Below are 9,615 nucleotides of genomic sequence, written 5' to 3' on the forward strand. Positions count from 1 at the left end.
AGTAGTAGTAGTAGTAGTAGTAGTAGAAGTAGTAGTAGTAGTAGTAGTAGTAGTAGTATATATTTTTATTATTATTATTATTATTATTATTATTATTATTATTATTATTTTTATTATTATTATTATTATTGTTATTATTGTTATCATTAGTAGTAGTAGTTGTAGTAGAAGTATATATTTTTATTTTATTATTATTATTATTATTATTATTATTATTATCATTATTATGATTATTATTTTTATTAAATGCTCTCAAAATGATTTAATTATACCAAATACTACAAGCAGATGTTCTAAGAAATGAATACACATCTGGAAAACAGTTCCTCTGCTGCTGATTGGTTAGTCATGATCAGCTACTAGTCAATCTGAAATCATTATAATTGTATCTTTTTTTATTATTATTATTATTGTTGTTTCACTGAGAAACATTCTCAGACCAGTGGAAGATTGGGTTTGATAGCTCCTAGAGCATTTATTTGTAGTCCATTCCATTTTTCTCAATGTCTATTTCCCACCCACTCGCTAATTCTCCCCTATCGCATGACAGCTGCCAAGCAGCGCGAGTAAGAACCAGCACAGGCTTCTCCAAGACAGGTGTAGCTCTGGCACTGCAACTTTACTTTTTTTTATTTAGTACAATGAACCACTACAGGGCAAGAACGCAGTACCTACCCCTTATTAATACACAGTGCACAAGCTCGTAGATGATTGGTTATTGTCAGTGTGAGTGACAGGGGAGAAAAGTAATTACATCCCTGACACCATGGACTTCTGTGTCATCAGGATTTAAACTTGATAGATAGATACAGATGTGGTATTTAGAATGCACATAGATAGATAGATAGATAGATAGATAGATAGATAGATAGATAGATAGATAGATAGATAGATAGATGATAGATAGATAGATAGATAGATAGATAGATAGATAGATAGATAGATAGATAGATAGATAGATAGATAGATAGATAGATAGATAGATAGATTTGGGATGATTTGAACTCTGGGGTGCTCAAACTGCAGCACACACAAACCTCACTAACGTCTGCTTACACATGTCTACTTTTTACTCTTTTGTTCTGTGTTTGCCTTTTACATCTTGCATCTGTCGAGCTGCATTTTAGTACACACACACACGTGTGCTTGCGCACACACACACACACACACACACACACACACACACACACACACACACACACACACACACATAGTGGGTAATGAGAACAAACAAGAAGGCAGTGGAACTGTGTTCTGCTCTCTCTGAACCTGCATACATCAAAGCATATGCTTTGTGTGTGTGTGTTTGTGTTTGTGTGTGTGTGTGTTTGTGTGTGTCTGTGTGAGATGCAGACTGCCATAGATGGAAAATTCGGGAGAAATTAAACACCTGCAGCTATTTGATCTTAGTTAAGTTTTAGCCATATGTGAGATAGATAAACAGACAGACAGACAGACAGACAGACAGACAGACAGATAGATAAATAGATAGATAGATAGATAGATAGATAGATAGATAGATAGATAGATAGATAGATAGATAGATAGATAGATAGATAGATAGATAGATAAATAAATGTTAATTGTATAACATACACAAATAGATTCACGTGCAGAGAAACAGTGTGAGAAAGAGAAAAATGTTTGTGAGAGAGAGACAGAGAGAGAGACAAAACAGAAAAAAAAGAAGTGAGAAAAGAGAGAAAGAGAAACAGAGACACAAAAAGTGTGTGTGTGTATGTGAGAGAGAGAGAGAGAGAGAGAGAGAGAGAGAGAGCCCTTTGTCGGATGACATTTTCGTCTCTGGAAGTAAATTGAAAAGGAGAAATTTTAATTTTGTTGATTTGAATAGCAGTGCATCAGGATCATAATGAACACACACATCCACACACACACACACACACACACACACACACACACACACACACACACACAAGGACACACACACACGGACACACACATGGACACAGGCTGCTTCCCCACAGGGACACCCACAGGCAGGAGGGGTTAGTGATTACTAGAGCACAAGACTTCCATTTCTATCGTCTCTCTCTCTCTCTCTCTCTCTCTCTCTCTCTCTCTCTCTTTCTCTCACTCTCACTCTCGCTCTCTCCTTCCAGCTGCACCTCGTCTCCTCCCTCTCGCTGTCTCTCCTCTCAATACGCCTCATGATTGTTCCCTCTGCCTTGATTGGAAAAGCTCTGTTTTAATTACAGGGAAAACGCCCACTGGATAACGAGACTGTCTGAAACTTAAACACACACACATACACACACACACATACACACACACACATACACACACACAAAAGAAAATGGACACTGGTAAAAATAGTGATATTTGAAAAAAATATCTATCTATCTATCTATCTATCTATCTATCTATCTATCTATCTATCTATCTATCTATCTATCTATCTATCTATCTATCTATCTATCTATCTATCTTTATTTATTTATATAGAGTGCAGAGAGAGAGAGAGAGAGAGAGAGAGAGAGAGAGAGAGAGAGAGAGAGAGAAGTAGACAAACTGTGGACTTACAATTTATTTAATACAACCATTAAGAGAAATAATATTTTTGTATAAATAAATAAATACGCAAAAAAAAACATTTTTCAAAACTTTGGGAAGCAAAGTATTTAATTCCTTTGTTGGCCCTGACCATAAATTTGTGGTTGGACATATAAACATACACACAAACACACACACACACACCCACACTACCATGCTCGAGGGCATGTTTGGCATACCAAGAGCCAAACCCACTGTAAAATTGATGCTTTGGAGCTGTTTTATGTAGATGCAGAAGCCCTTGTTGGGTTGCTGTGAAAAAAAAACAATAAACCGTAAAAGCTGTTTTCGTGTGTCTTAGATAGTAGCTTGATCAGCCTTTCTAGACGAATCAAACACCAATAAAAATGATTTGTTAAGTGAATTGATTAAGCAGCTAAACTGACTCATATAGCTGCAAAGATTAATGTTTATGCAGAAGTTCTCAGACTTTTGAGAGGTGAACAAATATCATGCCAAGATCCAAAATGGTGGCATTATTGTTTCTTAGCATGATTTTTATTACACATTACATTTACATTTATAGCGTTTGGCGGCCACTCTTATGCCTAGCAACTTAGTTATTATAGCTCAAGGGTCCAGCTGTGTTTGCCTGGAAGTGCTGAGGGTTTTAACTCCTGACCTGCTGATCAAAGGTTCAGTGTTTACAGTCAAGCTACATTCAACCAAACTTTAGCTGGAGAAGCTACATGATTTTGACTGACTGCATTTACCAGGCCTTCATTTCTTGCTTGATACTAGTGAGGGAGAGCGCAATGTGGTTTTCAAGCCAGCAGAAGTGTGGACAGTTCTTCCATCCATCCGGCTCTTTGCCTCCTGGCCAGCGAATAGGACAATGTATGATTCCAGTAGACTGCATGATGTGAGTTTCAAGACTGCTGAGTCTTTGTTTTCACTGCAAAATGGCTAAGCAATGAGTTCCGGATGGCACCATTCAGCCAGACGGGCTTGTCCTGTTTCATGCAGACAGAAATGCCGCTCTGTGCTCAGAGTAATAGCTTGTGTGTTTACATTGACAGGAATAGTGTGAGTACTCAGTGCATGGTTCTAGTTACTTCTGTCTGTAACAGGGCATCCAAGCCATCACGAACTAAAGGACTGCATCACCCCCGCTTTTGACAGTAATGCTTCACTTCCAGATGCTACTGACGGGTCGTTCATAAATGATTCATTCATTTTGAATGAGTCGTTAATATGACTCAAAATAACGAGTAGTCTCAAAAAGTGTGTGATTCGTTAATTTTCTACTGGATGCGCACAAGCAAAGAATTGAGAATTGTGTGGTTTGCCTTTTGACTGTTCTCTCGACTGTCTGAGTCGTTCGTTCTTTTATCACATGACGCCCATAGACGCTACACGATGCAATAGATTCAAAAGAGATAGATGCAAAAAAGATTCTTAAAGTTACCGAACATCTCTCGGTTTAACGAGAAGCAAGAAACATCTGGGAGAGTAACACAGAATAACTGAATTACACTATGAGAGTTACAGTGTAAGGGTTACACTGAATTACACTATGAGAGTTACAGTGTAAGGGTTACACTGAATTACAATGAGTGTTACACTAAATTACACTGTAAGAGTTCAATGGGAGTGTTACACTAAATTAGAGTGTAAGAGTTACACCACTGAAGGTGTTACACTGAATTGAACTGTGAGAATGACACTATGTGTTACACTGAATTACACTGTAATAGTTAACTGGGAGTGTTACACTAAATTACAGTGTGAGAGTTCATTGGGAGTGTTGCATTGAATTACAGTGTGAGAGTTACACTGAATTACACCGTCAGAGTTCACTGGGAGTGTTACACTGTGACAGTAACGCCACGGAGAGTGTTACATTGTATGCGTTACTCTGAATTACACTGTAAGAGTTCACTGAGAGTGTTACACTGTATGTGTTACACTGAATTACACAGTAAGAGTTCACTGAGAGTGTTACACTGTATGTGTTACACTGAATTACACTTTGAGTTCACTGAGTGTTACACTGAATTATACTGTGTTACACTGTGAGAGTATCACTAAAGAACAGTGAGTTACACTGAATTACACTGAGTGTTACACTAAATTACACTGTAAGAGTTAGACTCTGAGTGTTACACTGAATTACTGTGTGTTACACTAAGTGTTACACTAAATTACACTGTAAGAGTTAGACTGTGAGTGTTACACTGAATTACTGTGTGTTACACTAAGTGTTACACTAAATTACACTGTAAGAGTTAGACTGTGAGTATTACATTGTGAGTGTTACACTGAATTACTGTGAGTGTTACACTGGGAGCACAATACAGTATACAATGAAAGTTACAGCTGTGAAATAAAATTGTGTTACAATGTCAAATGATGCTAAGTGACTTATGCTCTAATTACTTTCACAGTGTAATGCTCATGTGGTAACGCTGTAGAGTTACACTGAATTTCTCTGTGAAAATGCTGCATTGTGAGTATACTGCCGTTTAAGATCTTTTTGTTTTTATTCTTGTTTTGTTTTAGTTAAGAGAATTTTTTTGTTGCAAGCTTGTTACTAACATTAGCCGGGAATGGATGTCCCAAATGTGGAAGCTTCATTAGGCTGAGTGGTAGAGGTTACACGTGGGTTAATCAACCACCGATTCACCGGCAGCACAACACATTTGGCACCTTGTGTAGCACTACTAATACTCTATTAGGTGTGCTTGTAGACGGTTTCTTAAAAAGATATGGGTCAAGGACATTCCTTAGGCCTGACAGGTGCTGTGTTAAGAACAATGCTTACTCTATATTACAGCAAAAAACAGACACAACATGTTTTGACCCACATATACGATTTTTTTTATGGTTGGTCAAAGCACTATTGAATGGAAATGAGATACTGTATATTTATGTATTTAGACAAATAATAAAATAATTGTTTTGATAATAGTTGCAGGATGCCGATAATTATTTAATTGACTGACTGCATGTGTTTTATCTTTGTAATTTTATTTCTTTTCTTTTTTCCCTCATGCTCTTTATGTCTGATTGAAGGCTGTAGAATTTCCACATCAGTGCTGCAGTGACGAACTCTGTCGGCAGGTACGCTCAACCTGAAGTTCTTCCAAAAAGATCCTTTGCGAGTGAATTTGTGTGTGTGTGTGTGTGCGTATGTGTGGAGATGTGGAGCTGGGTGTGTGTGAACATTTATCACTTCGTCCAGCACTGCGCCAGAGCAGATTGTGGCTAAAGATAGCAGGACTGGCCAGGGCTCTGGAGATCTCCTGCTCTATCTCATTCCCTCTCTATCACACACACACATACACACACACACACACACACACACACACACATGTTGAGCTGAGACAGGTTTTGCTAGGTTGGTGGTGAAAGTGGAGGTGGACAGTCAGCTTGAGATTTTGACCTGCCTGTTGTGATTATGACCATCAGGCTGGCTAGTCCCAACTGTGTGTGTGTGTGTGTGTGCGCGTGTGTGTGTTTGGATGTGTGTTCCATTTTCTGAAAGCCACCAGTATTAGCCAAAAACATGACGGATAAAAGCTTCTGAATGGTTGCCTCTGAGCATTGATGTTATTCCCAGGAAAATATTTATCCCCCTTGGTAATTTCAATGGGTACAAAAGGGATTTAGGACCTGCTTTTTGGAGTTCCCCTATTTCTCCTTCTCACACTCTGACTCGAAACGTGCGCTCTGTCACAAGCCGAGTGGTTTTCATCAGGTTTGTCCTAGTTTATCTGCTGACATAAGGCGGGCGAGTGTGTGTTCACGAACAATCGAAACACACACAGCTTCCTGCTCGGCAGAATTACATTTTTTAAAACAGGCCAAAAGCGTGTGTCATTGATTGCGTTACTCAGCACTGGGTGTAAAAAAAATTATGCAGCAAAACGAAGACAGTGAGAAAAATCAGGCTGTGATACAGAGCGATATTTTTTTTTGTCCATCAGACAATTTATTTTTAACACTCTGAGGGATATAAATCTGAGAAGAATAAGGAAGCCGATTTGGATTTGGATTTAGACTGTAATTAATATAAACAGTTTGACTCAACAGTGATGGCTCTCTCAGGAGGGCATCTGCCAAACCCAAACCCGGGGTCACTCAGATGAAGATGGGTTCCCTTTTCAGTCTGGTTCCTCTCAAGGGTTCCTTGTCATACCATATAAAGGAGTTTTTCCTCGTAACTCTTAACACTGGTTTACTCATTAGGGATAAACTTATATGGATACATTTATGGGGACAAATTAATGACACTAAAATGTGTATTTGTAATCAAGCTGCTTTGAGACAATGTCAGTAGTGGACAGTAAAAATGAAAAGTAATTTGTTCCTTTTTATTTATGAGGATAAAAAACGTAACTGGTCAATCACGCAGCAATCCACTAATCAGGGTCGAGCGCGTGCTCTGTTCTGAACTTGTTTTGATTGATGCTTGGTGTATCTACTTATCACCAACATACATATTCATATTTATTGTATCTCTACTTTTACTACATGGTTTGTGTACTTTGTCCACAACTGTACATTGTTCAAAGCAATATACAAATAAAATGGAATAGAATTGTAATGATTTTAATGAAAATTTGAGACACTGGATACATGAACTCCCTAAACAACTCTAAAACTACATGAGACCAATCAGCGATGGAGACAGGGAAGTAATAAAGTAAAAAACTTTGAGAAATATCAGATACTAGAAACTAACACAGCGGATGAAGGACAAAGGAATGAGTGAATAATGGAAGTAAAACCACTGGAGACCACGGAGCATTAAAATTAGGTTATGGAGGGATAAAGGTATCAGGAACTGTGAAGGAACAAATGAGGCACAGTGGAAACAAGGGAAGGAGGAAACAAGGACAAAAAACTCAGCAACAAGGAAAATATGGAACAGTTGTAAAGTACAGTAGAAACACTGGTAACTAGGAAACACATGGAAACAAGAAAAATGGGGAGGGGGGGAGTGGGAGAGAATTCAATTAGGGGGCTCGGTCCAAGGGAACAAGGAAACAAGGACATGGAAACTAGGAAATAAGAAGAAGAATATAGAACACCTATAAAATGGACACTAGAAGCACTGGAAACTAGGCAACAGAGGAACCAGGAAACTATAAAAACTGGGGATGAATAGAACTCTAAAGGAAAGGGAAGGAGGAAAGTAGATAAAACTGGAATTATGGAACAAGTAAAATAGGGGTACTGGGAAAATAGACATGTGAAGAAGGAAAGAAAAAGAAGGCGGAAATTGGAAATAGAATCTAATAAACAAAGGGACAATTGAAGCAAAATAAATCAGGAAAAGAAAGAAATGAGAATCAGGAATACAATGATATAAGGAATAGGAAGCCTGGAAGTTGAAACTATAAAAAAATGAAAGGAAATAGAAAAAGAAAGTAAAAAGAAAGTGTATTTTAAAAAATATATTTTTCAATGTACAAAGCCAATAATAATTGAAAATCTGCTTCTTGTTGTACATTGCTGACATTGTGGCACTGAAGAGGTATGAGTTTGTGCAAGTTCTATGCTTCCCCCCATCCAAGTTGAAGGTCTACCAGACAAGAAAAGACTATGTGGACACTGCACTCGTCAAAAGGATGGAAAAATCTCATTCACATGCACAACAATGTACATTTTACATATTAACGGTTAAAAAAAGGTCAAGGAAAAGATTCCAAGTACAAAAAACATATAGAGAGGTGATTCTTCCTGTTACCACAATGATAGATAGATAGATAGATAGATAGATAGATAGATAGATAGATAGATAGATAGATAGATAGATCAATCGATCGATCCCTTACCTTGATCTAGAAGATCCAAATCTGCTCCAGCATGACAATGCTCCTGTCCACAAAGCCAGCTCCATGAAGATATACTTTTACATTAGTTGGAGTGAAAGATCTCCTCCTATAGAGCTCTGACTTCAACCCTATTGATTGATTCAGTGATTGCTCACAAAGTGGTTCCGTTCTTAAGACCTGGTTTTGAATCTGTGTTTTATAAGTCACAATTTACCGATCCTCAGTGTGCTTTTTTAGTAGATCACAATGTGTTAATAGGGAAAAGGTGTCTACATGCTATCGATAGTTGGCTGAAGGTCTTTTAGGTGGTGGGTTCATTTCCCCTACTTATTTGAAAGCTGCGTCTCCAGGTTCCACTTTCTGAGAGCTTATCACCCACGTTGTTGCTGACACTCTTTCACGTTGCTGAAAATGATTTCGTTTTATATGTAGGTTCACACTTGTGTGTGTGTGTGTGTGTGTGTGTGTGTGTGTGTTACAACCTGCAGTATTTTGCGTATTGTATTTGTATGCAGTGTGTGGTCTATGTGTGCAGGTGCCATTCTGAGACTCCAGTCTAGGTCTTCCCTGCACTCTAGTTAGCTGAAGCAGCACCCAGTTCCCATAGATGACATGACCAGGAGGCGACCTATAAAGTGGGAATCAGGAGCTCGCTTAGCCTGGCGCTCGCTTCGTTCTTTTGTATACTGTTCCGTGTGATTACCTGTGATTGACCTAGGCCCGTTCTTACCCATTTGAAGTTTGCTTAGCTTACTGTAAATACTCATTGTATTATACAGATGTAAATATATGTACATAAGCAGTGTTGTGCTAGTTACTAAGAAATAGTAACTAGTTACAATTTTCGTTACTTCATTCAAAAAGTAACTCAGTTACTTTGTTGATTACTTACACCAAAAAGTAATGCGTTACTGTTAAAAGTAACTTTTTAGTTACTTTTTAAAAGAACCTTCTTTAATGTTCCATTAATGCCCTTTTATGCGTTATGGTCTATACAAACACACAACTGACTTAAAGTCATTTTTAAACACTATTTTATTTAAGTCGGACCAGCATAAACTGAATATATCACAAGGATTTCTGAAATAAATAACAAAACAAGCTGAATAATATATTCACAATCAAAAACTAAAGTGGCTTCTGCATCATAAAAGCTGTTGTGTTGAGCCCTTCAAAATGTTGCTTTCACAGCTTAAGTATGAAAACTATCAACAATGTACAACAGAACACCGGGTTAGCTTCTAGCTTCTAGCTTCGTCGA

This window comes from Silurus meridionalis, chromosome 1 (assembly GCF_014805685.1).
Source record: "Silurus meridionalis isolate SWU-2019-XX chromosome 1, ASM1480568v1, whole genome shotgun sequence".
Classification (NCBI taxonomy): Eukaryota; Metazoa; Chordata; class Actinopteri; order Siluriformes; family Siluridae; genus Silurus; species Silurus meridionalis.